Source organism: Mauremys mutica, chromosome 9 (assembly GCF_020497125.1).
Source record: "Mauremys mutica isolate MM-2020 ecotype Southern chromosome 9, ASM2049712v1, whole genome shotgun sequence".
NCBI classification, from domain to species: Eukaryota; Metazoa; Chordata; order Testudines; family Geoemydidae; genus Mauremys; species Mauremys mutica.
In genome coordinates this window covers 99,156,667-99,176,499 of record NC_059080.1, presented here as the reverse complement: position 1 = coordinate 99,176,499, position 19,833 = coordinate 99,156,667, and the positions used below count along the sequence as shown (strand labels likewise).

The following is a 19,833-nucleotide window of genomic DNA, read 5'->3' as shown; positions in this document are numbered from 1 at the left end:
TTAAATCGCTCTCACTGGGATTTATCCAGGATGGGGCATCAGAGCCTCTATTTTTAATTTTAAAATCATTAAAACAGGTTTTTTTGACCAAAAAATAATAAAGCAGGAGTCGATCTTCATGAACCATGGGTCACATGAGCTGACAAACGCAGAAAAGCTTTGCAGATCAAGTTAATGTGATCATAGTTAACATTCCCTTAAGATGAAGGGGAAAGTAGTTCAAACTTTTCTTTGCCACTATTATTTTATTCTTTCTGGGGACTTACAGGCTGGAGGAAAAAGGCAAAACTGTAATTCAACGTAGGCTTGTCTTTACTAGGAAACTAAATTGTATTTAACCACGTTTTTTAACTATTATGTTAGGGGGCATGATGCTGGCCAGGTCTGACTCATCAGTGCAGACAAGGACAAGTTGTGGTCAGCATCGTGTTAGCAAGTGGTGGGTAAACTCGGACGCCAGTAGATTTTACCCACAACCAGTGGCGGCAGGCTTGTATAATTTTTGGTGGTGCCCAGAATGGGTCCAAGTCCTCTCCCACCGCCACACCTGCCTTGTAAGCTGATACATATTTTTTAAAATAATGTAAAAATGGACTGGAAACAGTAAGTGTGTAATAGTTTCCCTATATTGCACAATATCACTATCCTAAGAAAAAAATATTTAACTAAGAATATCAACTTTAGTAATACTCTGTTGAATACGGAAACAACCCAGCATTCTTGGATCAATAACCCTCAAAAACAAAAAGCTCTAATTTGCTATTGGACTCCAACCATGTAAATCTTGATAGCCAAGATTGATGAAAACTCCTTCTCTTATCTGTTAGATTTGCCACATCTTTCTTTTGTAGCACTTCAGTTTGCAAGCTGGGGGTCGAACTCAGGCCGTCACTTGATGAATTGCCCTTTTGTTCCTTTTTTCTGGGTAACTTTATTAAAAATTTACCCACTGTTGATTATTATTACACAGAATTAATGGGATGGGGCTGAGGGGTTTGGAGTATGGGAGCAAGTTCAGGGTAGGGCAGAGGGTTGGGGTTCTGGGGTGAGGGCTGCTGGGTGGGGCCGGGGATGAGGGGTTCATGGGGCAGGAGGGGGGGGGGGTCAGGGCTGGGGCAGAGGGTTGGGGGGGTGAGGGCTCTGGCTGGGGGTGTGGGCTCTGGGGTGGGGCTGGGCCAGGATTGAGAAGTTCAAATTTTGGGGTGCAGCAGGCAGGCTGCTCCGGGGCCGGGGCCAGAGAGGATGACTCTCCCCAGCCCTCTCCTCACTGGCAGCAGCGAGCTCCCTCCCCCCCGACATGACACTCACCCAAGCCCCAGGCTGTGGCTCAGGAGGTCCAGACAAGATAAGCCGCCTCTGAGTTGCCTGCCAGGGGGGCTGCCATGCCGCTGCGCCTCCTACCCTCCGCAGGCGCAGCAGTCAGCCAGCCACCAGCACTGCTCCCTTAGTCAGCAGCGGCCGGCGAGGGAGTTCAGCACGGAGCTGCAGGGGGCAGCCACCCGCTGCCCAGGGCATAGGTGAGGCAGGGACGCTTGGGGCCGGCATGCAGGGCTGGGGGAGAGACCCGGCCCTGAACATTGGTGGATCCAGGGCCCTGAATTTGCTGGAGCATGGGCACCACAGGCCCATAAAACTCCCCGCCCCTACCCACAACTAACTGACACAATGCCGAATATAATTTGCCCTTGTCTATACTGACTAATCACTATCAATCAACTAGATCACTGATATTCACACTGAGGCTTATGGACCTCAAGTGGCTCTTTAATGTATCTCTGTGTGATTTAATTAGCCAATCTGTTATTAGCCAATCAGATGCTTTTACTATGTTATTAACCAATTGTAGTTGATAAAATATTTGGTCAGTCATTTTGCTGTGAGAATAATATGTACATTATATACATATAAAATAGGAAATGAAAAAATTCACACGACTGTGGCTCTTTTGGGTAATGTTGATCTCTCCTTTGGCTCCTGAGCTCCTGAAGTCTGAGTACCACTGAGCTAGATAGGTGCAGAAGTGGAGAAAGACATCCCTGGATTTCAGGTGTCTAAATTAGCTCAATCTCCAGGCCATACTCACTGATTTCACCCTTTAGCCTTGGGCAAGCTGGGTTTCATATGGCAACGCGAACAGGTGTTTGGCTCCGTGGTACACAGGGAATTCCTGGTGAGATGATCATAATGGTCCCTTCTGACCTTAAAGTCTGTGATTCTACGACAGCTTGTGCTTATGCGCATAGGCCTGTCCACACTATAAAAACACATTGCCAGAGCTGGTTGCGAAGTTGGAAATTTTATCATCATCTGATAAGAGAGTTTGGTCCCATCTCACTGCAAGGCTGGACAGTGTTTTAACCATATCGACTACTACCAAGATGTAACTAGATCCTCTAGCACAGTAGACGTCCAGGGGGAGTTTGGGCTGTTCTCTGTGTCTCTTAGGGTTGCCAGCCCTCCAGGATTGGCCTGGAGTTTCCTGGAATCAGCATCCATCTCCCAGTGACTACTGAAAGCAATCCAGGAGATCTGAATAGGATATTTTAAGAAAATGACATTATGACATGTTGGGGGGAAAAAAAAATCTCCCAGAATAGCTTCAGTCAGAGTTGGCAACCCTAGTGTGTCTCTATTTTAAAACCTTCCATTGTTGTTCCAGTAGCACACCTTCTTGCTGGTCTTTATAGTCACCGCTCAGCTCCCAAGCTGTATTTATGCTCCTAAAATTGCCCCCTCCCATCTCCCTCTTAAGGATAACTTCAATCACATTTTACCAGCATTGTATACCTCTAAAAGTCCAGACAGCAAATATGATCAAAAGTGTGCATTCATTTCCCCCCTTCCCTGTCTTGTCAATATTTATCCTGCGCTTTTCTCTGTATGTGGCAATGCTAGAGACCATTCACACACAAATCATCTGTAATAACTCATTCACTTTTCACAGTCCATGCTGTTTGTTTACTTTTCTGCACTTCACACAGTTAGAGCAATGAAATGAATTTTTCATTCATTCCTGGTTTCATTTTGGGTTTCTAATCACTTTCATTTCTGGCTCCTGAGTAGCTCACTGGTGTTTAGGTTCACAGCTCTGCAGAGGATCATTTCAGTCCTCCTCAACTTTTGCCACTGAAACTCTTTTTCTTTCTTTAGAGAAAACATCACTGTTGCTGATGCAGGTGTTGGAAACCCTGAAGTATTTCTCAAGTTCCCCATGGCATCTCTTCACCATGCTGCGATTGCTGGAGCCAGGGACCTGGATGTCCCATGGTGCCATTCATTGTTCTTAAGACGCATGGCATCAGAGTGAGGCTTATTGTGCTGTACTTTGTAATTGCCTTTACATTAGTGGATTTACAACCTGTGCTCCTGCCATCACTAAAGGCTGGGCTGCTTTCAGAAGGGTTGGTGGCATAGCTGTCCGTTAGGGGTGTGATTTTTTTTGTGGACACAACTGTGCTAAAAGTTCTAGCATAAGTCCAGTGATAGCAGCAAAAATGTCATTTTGCCAGCCTATTTCACGCAGGGGACTGGGATAATCTATGCTGGTGAAAGGACTTTTTTTACCACTATAGACTGGCTCTCCCGTATGAGGGTTTGCTGGAATGGCTATACCGATATAGTTACACTGATAAACCTTTTCAGCGTAGCCAAGCCTGTGTCTTTTGATGCGCTCTCCCAGAGGCAGCAGCAAAGAATGAAAGGGACAGCTTTGGCAGCCAGCCAGAGCCTGAGGTTGGCAGGGACCAGATTGGTATATTTCTTACTCGATCAGTTATTCATGGAGTGTTCTGAATGGGGGAGGGCAGCAGGCTGTTTTCAGGTACCAAGACATTGTCTTCCGTCTCCACGCAGCCTGCTCGTGAATCGCAGCAATGAGATGTGGTGCTGACGGAGCCCAGTACCCAAATGGGAAGGAGGAATGTTTTCACTGACCCCCAACCCAGTGTCCACTGCATTAACCCTGTTGCACTGCCTCCCTGCTCAAGGCTCTGCGACACCTCTGTGACACTGCATCGCCCCAGGCGTGCTGCACTGCGCTGCCCACATGGTACTGAATTACCCCTAGCGCTGCCCTCCATTCCTTCGACTGCTATACCCCCGAACCACTGGGGCACTGCATTACACCCCATGGCTACTCTAGCTCTGCTGAGCACTTCAATAGCACCGCGTTACTGTCTGTCTGCCATTGTACTGTCACCCTACCTGCACTGGCTTAGCTCCACACCAAACTGCTACCCGTGGTGCTCAATTACCTCCTGAGCGCTGCATCCCTCCCATGGGAAGGGAAGCCAAGCCGCTGAGTCAGCCAAACAGCTGAACTGTGGCCAGTCAGGAATTTCCCATGCATGGGATCATGCTGGATTCTGCTTAGAACAGACCCAGACATGTCTGAGGTGCCCAGCAACCACTCTTACGGTTAGGAGGAGTTTGCCCAGAAGTTAATGCTCAAGGAAGAAGTCATCTGATGTCCAAATCCATTTCTGAACAGTCTGACCAAGGCACCAGCAGGTTGACGCATGTGGTCTCTCTCTCTCCTTGCCTCAGCTCACGGAGGGCTGCCAGACGGGTTTCATGTACTTCAGGGACAGCCGAGTGTTCAGTCTTCAAAACACGCTATTTCCCCACAGCAGGTGTCACGGTCTGTAGCAAAGTGTTCTTTGGAATCCTACTGTAGTGGCAATGACTGCCTGAGTATATAGTAATAACCTCACAAATGTCAGGCCACAAAATCCCACCTACAGATGGAGAAACTGAGGCACAGAGCAGCAAAGTGACTTACCAAAGGCCACAGAGGGAGGCAGTGGCAGTAAGTCTCAGGAACTCTTGGCTTCCAATCCAGTGCTCAGTCCATTATGTTACATTGTTTCTCTAGAGCTAGAGACCCATTTAATGCAACATGGTCCATGTGTTAGGACTATATGAGGAGCGATTAAAAAGACTGGGACTGTTCAGCTTGGAAAAAGTGATGACTAAGGGGGGATATGATAGAAATCTATGAAATTGTGACTGGTGTGGAGAAAGTGAATAAGGATGTATTTACTCCTTCACATAACACAAGAATCAGGGTTCAGATTTAAAACAAAGGGAAGTACTTCTTCATACCATGCATGGTCAACCTGTGGAACTCACTGCCAGGGGATGCTGTGAAGACCAAAACTATAACTGGGTTCAAAAAAGAATTAGATAAATTCATGGAGGAAAGGGCATCAATGGCTATTAGTGATTACGGTCAGGGATGCAACCCCATGTTGTGGATGTCCCTAAGCCTCTGACTGCTGGAAACTGGGACTGGGCAACGGGAGGGATCACTCAATAATTGCCCTGTTCTCTTAAATGGGCCTCCTAGGCACTACCGCAATATAAATACAGACCCAAACTCTGAAACAGTTTAAGCTGGGAAGTGAAGAATACCGCATGCAACTGAAATTTTAGGGATGCAAGACAATGACTTAAGTTGAAACTTGGCTAGAGGAGTGGGACAAGCAGTCTGATTCTTGGAGCAAATCTGTTTTAGGTACGTATTTAGATTGGCCCCCCATCACTGGAGCATCTAACTTCTCAATCTGTAATGTATTTATTTCCACACCACCCCTGCGAGGTTGGGTGGTGCTGTTATCCCCATGAGAACTGAGGCCCAGCGTGGCTAATCACACAGGAAATCTGTGGCAGAGAAGGAAATTGAACTTGGGTCTCCCAAGTCAACATCCTAACCACTGGTCCATCCTTCCACCTCTGAAGCGTCAGGCAATCTATAACTTCTGTAAATGATCAGGACTTTGGTTTGACATCCGATCTGAAAGATAGGCACCTCCAGGAAGCACATTTCCCCCTAGCACCATTCTCAGACATTAGTTCAAGTACTGAGCAATCTCCAGTCAGGATGTTGAGGCCAGGGCAGAATGCCCAAAAACTTGAACTAAAATAAAATGGTTCTTTAGAACAAAACCGCCTCCAGTTGAGGGCTTTCTGTACCTATCTCAACACAGTGACAGGGGCTGGCATTGGGTACAAATTAATGCCACCCACAGGCGAAAAAAATCCTCACCCCCAAACTATGTGTGTGTCTGTGGCTGGGTTTTGCCAGTAGATGGCGACAAAGGGCTGCATGTCGTTTTTTCAGAGTGGGAACCCCACAGCGACAGAAGGGTAAGTTGTGCGGTCAGAGCCGCACGGCAGATCTCACCTGTGGTGCACTCTGCAGGGGCACGCGTGGAGAAGCGAGTACCTGAGCAGCCGGGCACTTGCCCCTGGTAAATCTCCCATCCCGAGAGCACGGGAGGCCCTGGAACAGGCAGGATGACCGAAGCGACAAAGTTCTGCATTTGATCAAAAAGCAGCTGGGGTCCTAAAAACACAATGCCCAACAGGGCCGCTCGGGGTGTGTGTGGGGGAAGTGGGGCAATTTGCCCCAGGCCCCGCAGGGGCCCTGCGAGCCCTGGCCCGGCGGTGGTCCGGGTCTTCGGCGGCAGGGGCCCTTCCGTGCTGCCGAAGACACAGAGCGACTGAAGGGCCCCCCGCTGCTGAAGACCTGGACCGCTGCCGGGTGAGTACAAGCACCGCAGCTCCCCTGCTTTGTCCCCCTGAATCCTCTGAGCGGCCCTGCTGACCAATCCTGGGAGCAATCAAACACCAGGCAGTTGTACTGCCACAGGCACTCTGCACCTAAGGGCCACTGGGACCCAATAACTGAAAACTTACCACATACCAGAGGGCCAAGAACTAAACAAACAGCAGAGCAGGCGGGGAAAATGAAAGAGAAAAACTGCCAAAGCCCAGCCCCCGATGCTCAAATAAATAAAACAACCCCTGCTCAGGCAACGTAAATCTCACACAGAAACCAAAACAGCAGCAGCCTTGCCTGGATTCCGCGTCCTGGCACATGCAGAGGGTTAGAGCTCATGGACCCGCCATGTAGAAGGCCCTACCTCCTATCCCTACGGGATTATGCTGCGCCACAGAGAGCGGTTCCAATGCCTCTGACCTCAGGTGCTAGCATGGGACATAGGGACGTAAAGGACTGGGCTTGTGCTAGTTATATGTGAACTGCAAAGCACAATAAAGATGGTTTGCATCTATCTACCCATCCCTCCCCACACAGCCCTATATATCCTTATCATATAGATCCCTCTGGCCAGCCATCCATCCCCACACAGCCCCTCTAGCCATCCCTCCCCACACAGCCATAAGAACGGCCATATGGGGTCAGACCAAAGGTCCATCTAGCCCAGTATCCTGTCTACCAACAGTGGCCAGTGCCAGGTGCCCCAGAGAGAATGAACCTAACAGGCAATGATCAAGTGATCTCTCTCCTGCCGTCCATCTCCACCCTCTGACAAACAGAGGCTAGGGACACCATTCCTTACCCATCCTGGATAAGAACCTAAGAATGGCTGCATGGGGTCAGACCTATATATCCCTATCATATAGATCCCTCGGACCATCCATCCAACCCCATCCAGGCCCAGCTCTCTCTATCACACACTCGTCACCATGGTACCTGAACATCCTTTACTGCCCCTATCGGAGGTTTAATCGTTCCGGCTTGTTTTTGATCTTCCCTCCTTTTCCTGGAGAGCTGTAACTCCCGTTGGCCAGCCTGACAGGCGACGTCTCAGCTGCAAGCGGGAGCTGCGGTTGAGTTGAGTGCGGGCTGGTTGAGGGCTGGGAAAGTTGCCATTCAGATTTGTGCCGTGGATAGAGGCCATCACTTTCCAGGGCTATCGAGCCAGCACTTTACACCAGATCAGAGGTCCCCAAACTGTGGGGTGCGCCCCTCTAGAGGGGCGCAGCTGGGCCTGAGCCAGCCCACACAGGGGCTGGGACAGGAGTGCCATCCAGCCCTGCTCCAGCCCCAGCCCCAGCCCCAACCCCGGCCTTGCCCTCAGCCTCAGCCCCAGCTCTGTTCCCGGCCCCAGACCTGCCCCCAGCCTCAGTGCCCTTACCCCTGTCCACGCCCCGGGGGGCGGGACAATCTAAGTGAATCTGAACATCACTGCAAGGGGCCTGAGAACCATAACCCCTGGGACCTGCCTGGACTGGTCCCATCAGTTCATTCCCCCACGTCCCAGCCGCAGCTGCCATGCTGCCGAGAGACCCGAGCCTGAGAAGCAGCCCCTACCTCCCCTGCGGCGAGCCCGAGTGCCAGCCCAAACGCCCATTCTGCTCCCGGTGAGGCAGTAGAAAGGCAGGTTGTTCAGCGTTCAGCTCCCACTCGCGTCCCTCCTCATCCATTAGGCTCTGAGTGGAGAGAAGTGAAAGACGGATGGACAAGCTGTCACCCCCAGCATAGCCCCGGCCCTGGGCTGGATGGTGCACCTGCTGCTGGCCACCGTGGGGTTACCATGGTTTCCTCTCATTCCTGCCCTTTACAGCTGATGAGGGGCATCAGCCATCAAACCAAATTCAAAGAGCGGATGAAAATCTCTCCAGAGCCTCGTCCCATTCTGATGCTCTCAGGGAAAAACACTAGCCTAGTAGCTGGCATTTGAGGGATATTTCACTGGATTGAACAGCCAGATCCCAGACACATTAACTCCCTCTCATCATGCAAATGGTGGGAAGGAACGTGGGAGCAGCTGGGCCCAGGGAGGGTCCCTGTGCAAGTGGGGGAGAGAGGTAACACAAGGAGCCTTTCTCCTAGGCAGCTGCCACCATGCAGGGGGCCAGGATCAATGCTGCACTGGTTTCCTATGAGGATGGAGAGCTTAGCCACTTCCAAAAGACGAGAGCTTGGGAGCTTAAATTCTTCTCTCTGATAGACGCTAAAAATCACAGACTCAGTAAAGAAACTAGATTTATGGCTCATTGCAACAATTTGTAACCCACTAACCCTCCTTGCAGGGGTGTAAACTGGCCCCTTGACTGTGAACAGTCTCTTGCAACATGTGTTAACTTCTTATGCTTAACAATCTGTTCCACCTCCTATTTAGCTGGGACGCTCTGAGTACCTTTCCCACACCTGAAGAAGAGCTGTGTGTGCAAGCTCGAAAGCTTGTGTCTTCCACTGACAGAAGTTGGTCCAATAAAAGAGATTACTTCACCCGCCTTGTCTCTCAGACAGCTAGAGATATCTAGGGGCTTGGCTACACTTGCAAGTTACAGCGCAATAAAGGCGCCTTGGGCGCCCTAGCTCACTCCCCGTCCACACTGGCAAGGCACGGAGAGCGCTCTGACTCCACAGCTAGAGTGCTCCTGGTACTCCACCTCGGCGAGAGGAAGAACGTTTGCTGCACCCCCACTGGAGTGCCGCGGCGCCAGTGTGGATGAGGTGTTGCATTACTGCGCTCTGATCAACCTCCGGAAACATCCCATAATCCCCTTAAGTCAAGTGGCCACTCGTCATTGTTTTGAATCGCTGTAGGAATGTGGATATGCCGTTTGAAAGCTCCGTTTCAGACAGACAGCTGCTTATCTGCTCCGAGACAAATCAACCATTACTGTGGAATGCTGTGTGTGAGAGAGGCCGGGGGGAGGTCTGCTGCTGTCTGAACTTACAAGACAGCATGCTGACATGCTCTCAGCCCCCCCAAAACCCACTCTCTCTCCCCCCACATACACACAACGTGCTCCCTGTCACACTGCACCCAACCCCACCCCCATTTGAAAAGCACGTTGCAGTCACTTGCATGCTGGGATAGCTGCCCATAATGCACAGCTCCCAATGCCACTGCAAGTGCCGCAAATGTGGCCACGCCAGTGGACATGCAGCTGTCAGTGTGGACAGACTGCAGCGCTTTCCCTACTGCACTCTCTGAAGGCTGGTTTAACTCCAAGTGCTCTACATCTGCAAGTGTAGCCATGTCCTAGGTAAGTAGGGGACTGAACTGTCTCTAACCCCAGCTGGGGCTCTCAGCTCTCTTTGCCATCAACGCTCACCTTCCCTTTTGTTCCACAGAGTGAACGTCAAGCAGCGCTTTTGGCGAGGGTTGCCAACCCTGGCTCCAAAGATTATGTCATGTGATGAAGCCTCCGGGAACACGTCCAGCCAAACTTGGCAGCCCTACTTCCGGCCTCTTCCCTTTTGTGATCAAAGACCCTTTCCCCCCGGTTCTTTAGAACTCGGTTCCAATCAGAACTCCCAGCCGGTCGTTACAAGGATATACCAGGCTGTTTCCCTTCCCAGTAGCTCTTCAGCAGCTCCGTGGTGAGGGAAAAGCAAGTGGCTGGGAGTTTCAGATAACAGTACAAACCAAGAACAGGCTGCTCTCCTGCTAACCCCACCCCTCATGTAAACCCTGCTGGTTCACTCTGGTTCCCAGCACCCTGTGGGATACGCAAGGTTAGTGTGTGTGCCCATGTCTCCCTCCCAGGGCTGGGCCCTGCTGCTGTAACAGCCTGCTGCTTAGAGCGACTTGGCTAGCTCCTGTGGATTTAGAGCAGGACAGACGGGGACGTTCGGCACTGGTTGACTCCACCTCCACCTCCTGCACTCCCCCGAGCGAGGTCTCCTGGGGCAGCCCTGCGGAGGGCTGGGAGACCATTCCCCACCGAGGACACCCACGCTCAGTGCTGGGATGCTTGGGGACTAGCCCACCTCCTTGCCCTGCCTTGCGCACGTGGTCCCAGACACTGAGTTCTGTCCTAATACCTGGCGCCAGGTGGCTGGAGCCAGTTCTCTCCCCTATTGACAGCGTCCAGCCCACCAGAGCTGGGGACAGAATCCAGGAGTCCTGGCTCCCAGCCCCCCTGCTCTCTAACCCGCTCTCTAACCCGCTAGACCCCACGTTCCTCCCATAGCTGGGAATGGAACCCAGGAGTCCTGACAGTCAGCTCCCCTCCCCCACTCTAACTGGTAGGCCCCTCTCTTCTCCAAGAGACAGGAATAACACCCAGGAGCCCTATCTCCAAGCCCCCTGCTATAAGTACTTAGACCACATGCACAATGGCTGTTTGCCGCAATATAAATGGCCACTGATAACCCCTCCCCATTTTGTGGGTCCCCCACAGAATGCGCTTGGGCCACAATCCATCTGTCTGATCAGCCAAATGCAGTCAGACAGGTGACCTGGGCTGTACTGAGTCCTGGGGGCCTGTGAGTGACCATTAGCCGGGTAGGCAAAGGCCCTGACTAAGGTGCAGAGAAGCAGTGGCAACAACGTCGCCTTCTCACTCCTCGTGTATTCAGGTGAGATCTGCACCCGCCTGACCCACAGGAGGCACCGTTCCTGCTAGCCTGGCTACAGAGCCAGAAATCTGTTCCCCTCACACGCCGGCAGCAAAACTGTCGGCTAAGTCCTGATTGCAGAGCCAAATGGCAAGAAGAGCCCGGATCCCCACAGGGAGCTGGAAATGCCGACAGCAAAAACCACCAGGCAATTTTGATCTGGCTCTGCTGGGAGGGAATATGCAGGAGCCCACTCTGTTGTTTTCACAGTGGCGTCTCTGAGCATGATGGCAGGAGAGCTGCAGTACCAGCGAAGGGAATGTCGGAAAGGCCAAATTACACCAGGGCACACGAGCTGCTTCCAGCCTGGAAGCTCCCCATTTGCAGCAGCTGCTCATGCCTCATTTCAAGCCACAGCCCTCTGCTCCGTGACACCACAATCAGCACCCCAGCAGCCAGTTAGTGCATCACAGAGAGCCCAGGCGTCAGAGACCACGTGGCACCAGGAGAGAAAGAGCCAGCATCTCAGAGAGCCTTCGCAGTCAGAGACGGACGCGAGCCCACAGGGCCAGGCGGGTAAGCGAAGGCAGCTAGGAAGGGATGCTCAGAATGGCATGGGATTGACTGGACTCTTGGGAGTTGGGGAGTGGATGAGCACGGAACTGATGGGGTGGAGGGAAGGACAGTATGGAACTGATGAGTCTCTTGGGGGATCAGTGTGGAACTGATGGTTTTCAAGGTGGACGTGAGGCAGAGTGCCCCTAGTTTACGGCTTATCCTTTGGGGGAGCAGATTTTATCCAGGGAACTTCGTGTGTCTCGCCAGCGGTGGTGGGAAGTATTTCAGGGAGCCCCTAGTTCCAATTTTGGGAGCACCTCACTTAGTCCTGTCTCAGCTTCACCCAGGTCAGCCCAACGCCTACCAGTCAGGCCCAAACAATATCCCCCCATCTGCCAGCGAATCCCCCCTGCCAGTGCCCACCTCTGCAGCTGCAGGGAGCCCCTATCTGTGCCCTCAGCAAACAATACACACGAATTAGCCGCACTCAGCGCACATCACTCATGTCACCTCTGTGACCAGCCTGTCTCCACTCCCCAGCAGCTTGCAACACCCTTTGTTATCCCATGGGCCTAACATCGTGGGGCTTTTGTCCCCCTTGCCTTTGGCCAGCTGACCGGCACTGAAGAGTCACGCCGCCGAGTGGAAGAGGAATGCAGACGTGATGGGAACTCCCGTGGGTTGGAATGAACCTGCCAGGAGATGTCAGCAAGACGACGCATTCAGCAGATGTGCAAGAGACCAGGGCAGAGGCGGTCGTAGCTGGGCTGAGGTCTACCCACCACGGGCAGGAGTCAATGGGCAGGAGTTGGAGGAATCGCAAGAGCCAGGCTCCATAAGCCAGAGCCCAGAAATCTGACATTGCAACAAGCCAACATCTGTATGGCTGCTCAGACAATGCCAACCCCTGGGGTTAAATAGGGAGCTTGGCCAATCGGAGGGCCACAAGGTACAGTCGCTCTGGGTCTCTTGAGCGGGACATCCTGCAGTGCCTACTCTCCATAATGTTCCCTGGCTATGCCTCTGCATGGTCTCCCAATGGCACCGTGGGACTCTTGGCTGTCCTAGACTCAGCAGACCTGGGTTCTAGTCCTGGGGTCCTTTAACAGTGAGCATTTCAAGGTGGGAAGTGTCTCTTGCTGTGTGTTTGTGCAGCACCTCACACAATGGGGGTCTTTAAATGCTACTGTCAGATAAATAAAATACAATAATCATCACAAGAGATGGGAGAGGACCCCTCCATCAGAGGATGAGCCCTTTTGGGCCGGGACAGTGTCTACCCCTCTCTTTGTGCAGCACCCAGCCCAAAGGGGCCCTGATCCTGACTGGGGCACAGCAGCCGCATTAGCTAGTATCAAGGAGCAGGAGGCAGCATGGGAGAGGGAAGGGGAATCTCACCCTTTCCGCTGCCTATTGCCCCGGCTGGTTGGACGCTCCGGAGTTGAACAGCAGCACAAGTGTTTGGATGTGGTTCTGACACCGTTACCGGTGCAGCCCTTCTCTCTGGCTCCCCGCCACCCCTAAGGACCCCCACCCCCAGAAACGCCTCCCTGCTTGACTGAAACCCCCTCCAGCAGGGCCCCTCACATGCCCAAGGCAGCGTCTTGTGCACACTCCTGGTGGTCTAGACATGGGGCCTGATCTGAAGTCACTCGAAAGCTGCCACTGGATCAGGTGCACAAGTGGGAGAAAGGAAAGGTGGGGGGGGGGAGAAGGGAAGGCAGAGGCGATGGAGACTCATGCGCTAGTTTATGCTGAGCAGGACACAGCTGATATAAGCAGAGAAGGGATCTGAGTCCAGCCAGCACCACCGGCCCTAAGTGCAGCTCCTAGGACTCTGACCACCGGCTTGCTGAGCAACGTGCAGCAGATGAGCGTCTGGCAGAACGATCGCACTCCACCACCCAGATGGGAAAAGCAGAAAGAGCTGAAGCTTCTCTTCCCCAGGTCCGTATCCCTCGAACGAATGCACCGGCAACTCCTGGGCAAAGAAACAGCCTGGGGGGCTGCAGGGAGGATAGGCTGTGGAGATTCCCTGGGCCCAGTGCAGCTAGGAAAGGGGCACAAGGAAATCAGATACTTCCACCCACCGTGCAATGGTCATTAAAGACCCCAGCCCCCCATGTGGGAAGAGCCTGGGAGTGAGACCCTAGCACTGCTCTATGTCATGTCACACACGAGTTCCCTCCGCCATGGGTCCAGATCCAGGCTAAGTTGCCCGTGATTGACAGGTTGTTCTCACCTGACAGCTGTTGTGCGGTGCCTGCATGGAACAAGCCTGCTGGGTCTCACTGTTCTCTGCAGAAGGCGTCCACCCCGGCATGAAAAATACCCCGTTATAACTGGTGTCGGCCAGCAGCTCCCCTGGCAACCGCAGCAAGGGGCCAAGGACTGACGGGACACGGCGTCTGAACTCTCTGCCCAATCAGGGCCCATTTACGTTGGGCTGGAATTTAAGGAGGTCCAACCGAGAAAGGCGACCCACTCACAGCGTGGCTGGCCCGGATCCAGAGACAACCCCATTCTGATTGGTTGTGTTGATGGGACCGTAACTGGGCTGCCCAGGGCTTTGGAACACGGTGAAGGTCCCGTCAGCGCTACAGACCTCAACCCCGATATCGTCAGGCCAGAGAACAAGCAGGCTGGAACCAACTTCCCCGAGCCAGGCGGAGACATGCCTCAAGTGCCGCTGCCTGACGTGGTTTTCTGTCCACACGGGAACAAGAAACCATGTTGGCTCACAGCCACGTGTCTCTGCCGAATACACACACAGTCACTACTGTAGAGAAGACATGGCCTGGGACATGTTTGCTAACCTTAGCGTGGCTATCATGGGTCTGATCCTATGGCCACGGAACTCAACAGCAAAACCCCTGAAGTTCAGCGGGGGTAGGATCTGATCCCAGCTGGTGTGAATCAGCATAGCTCTATTGACTACCATGGAGGTACCTATATCGTTATGTCAGGTGCCGTCTTCCTTGCAGGCATGCGCGGCTGAGCAAGGGAGCATCCTGAACAGCAGATCAAAGGAGCAAGGGTGCATGGAAGAAAAGGCAGTGGGGAGGATGATAAAGCTTTTCTCACTTCCAGGTAATGAGCTGCCGATGTCTGCATCCCCCTCCACTTGGCACCTGGATGTAGGCAGGGGTGAAGAGCGGATGCCAAGAACTGTCAGAGGAAGCCGTTCGCAGTGCCCCACATCAGACTGTATCGGCCCTGCTGCCCTCGCTGCTAACGACGGGCTCTCAGGTCTGCCCTGTGTGTGGGGGGTGGGGGGTGCAGAGGTGCTGGCTAACACGGGCATAGGGGTAACACAGGCACCGCCTTCCCGGTGCTGAGCGGAGGAGGACATCCACCCATCTGTGGAGCTCTTCTGCCCTTTGAGTCATGTGCCCTCGCACTTTCGATCGGCATCTCGTGCCGCGGGCAGCAGCATGGCCTGGCTCCGGAGGAGTGGTGCTCACGCACCCTCAGGATGGGTGCATCAGACACAGGCCATGACAGCAGTGGAAAGGCTCCCATTGGCCTGGTGGTTTGTTTGTTTTTCGCCTTCCTCTGCAGCGTGTAGGTGCGGGTCACTTGCCGGGATTAGCTGGGTATATCTCACATCATCATTTCCCTGCTAGTGCGGGGGCCTGGGGACTGGCACACCTCAGCCCCTCCTATCCCTGCCCATGGGGAATAGCGAGTCTCCTGGGGGCTGCAACACTTCGGTTGTTGGGGTTAGGGTGCGGGTGCGAGGGGGAGGAGTGGTTGATGACCTGGGATGTCCAGGAGGTTGGGCTAGATGAACTGCTGGCCTGAAACTCTCTGACCGTGACTCCTAGGGGCTTTGTATCAGCCCCAGATCGCTCTGAGCGAGGGCAGGAATTTGGCCATGGGGAGGTTTCACTTCCCCCAAAGCCCTTGTGGCCCATCCCACCAGAGAGTGCCAGGTGGGCCACTCAGCGACTGCTTTCTCTGTAGAGCCAGGGCCCTTTGCTAGCGTCCCAAACTCCCCCCCACCCCCAGCCCCGCTGTGTGCCGTCTCCCAGCTACACGGAGGCGTGAATGGGATGCCAGCTTCTGTGTGAGATCCCTTCTGACGCCATGCCTGCCCTCGGAGTGCCTCCTGCCCTCCATCTCCCCACTCCATCCCCCTCAGCCCACCACCCCTCAGAGCACTCAGAGAGCTCAGGCGTGCTTCATCCGAGCGCTGCACGCTCCTTTCCCACGGGATCCCTTCGAACGCTTCCTGGTACTCTGCCCTCAGCTGTGGCAAATCTAACAGGCCTGTGGTGTCTGGCTCTGTCCCTTAGGCCACGTCAGGTCACGCCAGCTCCTGTGCCCAGGGATCGCTCGCCGGGAGCTCGATTTGTGAACATCTTTTTGTAAAGCTCAGTTTACGCTCCACTTCCTTTGCATGCTGCAATCCTCAGCCTCAGGTACCATTAGCCTGCAGCGGTCTGCCCATGCCAGTCATAGAATCATAGATTCTAGGGCTGGAAGGGACCATGAGAGGTCGTCTAGTCCAGTCCCCTGCACTCACAGCAGGACTAAGTATTATCTGGACCATCCCTGACAGGTGTTTGTCCAACCTGCTCTGAAAAATCCCCAATGACGGAGATTCCACAACCTCCCTGGGCAATTTATTCCAGTGCTTAACCACTCTGACAGTTAGGAAGTGTTTCCTAATGCAACCTCCCTTGCTGCAATTTAAGCCCATTGCTTCTTGTCCTATCCTCAGAGGTTAACGAGAACAATTTTTCTCCCTGCAGATGTGGGAATCCAGGATGGGTTAGCTGGGGGTTATGGGGTAGGTGGAGATGGGGCAGCCCAGGGTGGGTTAGCTGGGGGCTGTGGGGTAGGTGGAGATGGGGGATCCTGGGGCTGGGATAGCAGGGGGCTATGGGTTGGGATTGAGGGGCATCGGCAGAGCTGGACTGGAGGGGAGCCCGGGGATGGGTTAGCAGGGAGCTGTGGGTCAGTATTGGGGGGCATTGGCAGAGCTGGGGGGGGAGCCCGGGGCTGGGTTAGCAGGGGGCTGTGGGTTGGGATTGAGGGGCATCGGCAGAGCTGGGGTGGAGGGGAGCCCGGGGCTGGGATAGCAGGGGGCTGCGGGTCGGTATTGGGGGGCACCGGCAGAGCTGGGGGGGGATCCCGGGGCTGGGATAGCAGGGGGCTGTGGGTTGGTATTGGAGGGCACTGGCAGAGCTGGGGTGGGATCCCGGGGCTGGGATAGCAGGGGATGCCGTGTGTCAGGATTGAAGTGTGCTGGGGTTCTGGTGCAGCAGCACACATTGTACCCACCTGGACCTGGGCCCGCCTCTAGCCGGCATTACCAGAGTCTTGAGTTCAAACATGCCTTCCTTCTGCCTGATGGCACAGCAATAAGAGAGCAGTTGTTAACCTACCCTCCGAATCACACGCTCTGCTCTCCCCTTCGGAATTAAATTACTGCACTTTAGTCACTTCTCTGTAATCAACATGCCCAGTCACCGCTATTTTAACGGTGGATGAGCTTCCTCTTTTGGCACCAGCCCGTACTTTTCTGCTTTCCCCCAGGGCTCCTAGCAATGATCATTTCTGCTAGCCTGCTCTCTGCAGCCTCCGTTGGCGCAGGCTGCGGTTCTTCCCTGACATAGCAAAGCTCTCCAGAGGGCTGTCGCGCCGAACACAACTCTGCAGCTCTGTATTTCGAATCTGCCAGCAAACACATTGCATTTCCTACCCCCTATTGCTTTGGTTACACTGGCTGGGCCCAATTCCCCTCTCACGCAGGTGCAGAAGTAACTGTCACCGCCAGAGCGATTACACCGCTGTCAGACTGGTGGGGGCGAGAGAAAGAAGAGAGATTGACAAGATTGGGATTGTTCCCTTAGAGAGGAGACGGATAAAAGGAGACTTGATAAAAGTGCGTGAAATAATGACTGGGGTAGAGAAGAGAGACTGGGAGTTTCTTTTCTCCCTGGCTCTCAACACAGGAAAGAGGAGCCAGTCAATGAAACACAAAGGTTGGAAATTCAAAACTGACCAAAGGAAATATTTCGTTCACACAGTGTGTAATTGGCCTGTGGAACTCCCTGCCACATGAAGTCAGTTAGGCCAAAAACTCCTTAGGAGTCAAAAATGAGATTGGACTTCTATATGGATATGAAAAATATCCCATGTTACATTAATGACAACTACATTTTGGAATGAATAGGAAACCTTGTGCTTCAGGGCTTAAGCCAAGTTCTGTTAGATTTCAGGCTGAGACCTATGTTGGGGGCAGATTATCCCACATCTGCTACTATGAAGCATCTGGCACTGGCCATTGTCAAAGACAGGACACAGGACAGGGTGTCTGGACCTTGGATCTGACCCACGCTGGCAATTCCTATGAGAGAGACTCTGCCCACGTCTCTGTGGGCTGCTGTTTTAGTGCACTCCGTGCTGGGGAAAGGTACGAGATCAACAGCTCTGGGCACCCACAGGGCGGGCGCAGGCAGCAATACAGCAAGATTCCTCTGGCTGGAGCAATCCAGGCCTAGGAGCCATCACGTTGTGCATGTAACTAACCTATGCAGCTGCCTGAGCTTCCTGTTGTCCCTCTGCTGAGCAGGTCCCCACGGCTGCGGGGTCAGGACTGGGGACTCTCCAGTGTTACTTTGCTACAAACAATATTTATTATTCAAGCTGACAGTGTTGGATTCCGACGCCCCTTTAAGCTCATCTCCTCCGGGAAAGTGTCCCATGTATAGCAAGATGTCTGCAAAACGGAGCGTGTTTTGTTTATGCCAAATCGCCCATTTGCAAGGCACAAAACACCAACAGATTCTAATGCCAAGTAGCTTCGCCTTTTGTTGGGAGAATTTCATGAGTTTGTATCGCTCATGCTTACGGGCTTGGGTGCGATCATTTCCATTTCATAAGAGGAAGACCATCTCTGATCCAGAAGAGTGTTTAAGCACATGCTTAACTTTAAGAATAGGCTTCCGTCCCATTGAATCCACTTGGACTTTAAGCAGATGCTTATGTACTTTGCTGAATACAGACAATGATCTGACAGGAGAGTTTGGTCTCAGCACTGCCTCCTGCTGGGTGCAATATGTCAGCATCGTTCACTGAGTAGAAACCAGCGACGCAAAAGGTGATGGTTGCAAGCTCCCTCTCCAAGGTCACACGTACATGGTTGGCTCAGGGCCTCAGCACCTGTATATCATGAAGCCACGGATCGCTTGTGGCGCATGCTAAACCCTTGAAACACGCCACCTGCCGCGTTCTAATGCTTTGCTAACTGCTCTGCTAACAGCCGGCGCCTCTGGATGCGTTTCAGAATAGTGGTTTTCATCTTGCATTTCTATGCTTATGTGAGATGTTTCACTGAGAGTCAGGTGTTAAGTCATGGGTCAGCAGCTCGCTGCAAACCCAAGTGGCTTTGGGTGCATCGGTGAGAATGGGAACGCAGGGCACCCGTTGACCACATTAACTCGGCTGCCCCCGCAAACTGGACAGGGCAGGCGAAGGGAGATTTACTGGGCACTGGCCTCGTCATTGAAAACTGAATCGCATCTTCTTGCTATTTGTTGGGGCTGGCATGTGCCCAGCCAGCTGGCTGCTTTGATTCTGGCTTCACAGCACTGCTGATCTTATTAGCAGACAGTGTTCTAGGGTTGGTGGAGAGTGCTACAGTCAATTGATTTCATTTTTGTTTTTTAATTACTGAGAGTCTTTTCTGAAACAACTGCACCACTTCAAAATATTACACAACCCCAGGACAGTCCTTGGGCCTGCACACTGGTGTGAAAGCCAGGCTCTGTGTGTGTGTGTGTGTGTGTGTGTGTGTGTGTGTGTGTGTGTGTGTGTGTGTGTGTGTGTGTGTGTGTGTGTGTGTGTGTGTGTGTGTGTTCCCATGCCAGCACAATGCAGGATATGCCGCAGGGAACCATGCAGCCGCCGTGTGAGGTTAAAGGGATAAAGTCAGGTTTAAAAACAATCTCTTTATGCGCAATATAGTGGCACAAAAAAGCCCCAGTGGAGATCAGGGCCCCATTGTGCCGGGTGTTGCACAGACAGTTAGCATGAGGCAGCCTGTGGACAAGATACACAGTGGGAGATTGTGCGGGGAGAAGAGAAAAATTGTTTTCCCTGTTTCACCAATGTGGAATTAAGGTGAACAGAGATTACGTGACTTGCCCAAGTCAGACGGC

The 19,833-nt window shown here is 52.9% G+C and overlaps 1 long non-coding RNA gene across 1 annotated transcript; it reads left to right on the top strand.

Annotated features, from left to right (window-relative positions):
* Positions 1-11,590: 11,590 nt before the first annotated feature.
* LOC123378015 lies at positions 11,591-12,788 on the top strand. The gene is made up of 2 exons (XR_006582423.1): positions 11,591-11,680; positions 12,275-12,788. It is a non-coding gene; the product is annotated as an uncharacterized LOC123378015 (long non-coding RNA).
* The last annotated feature ends 7,045 nt before the right edge of the window (positions 12,789-19,833 follow it).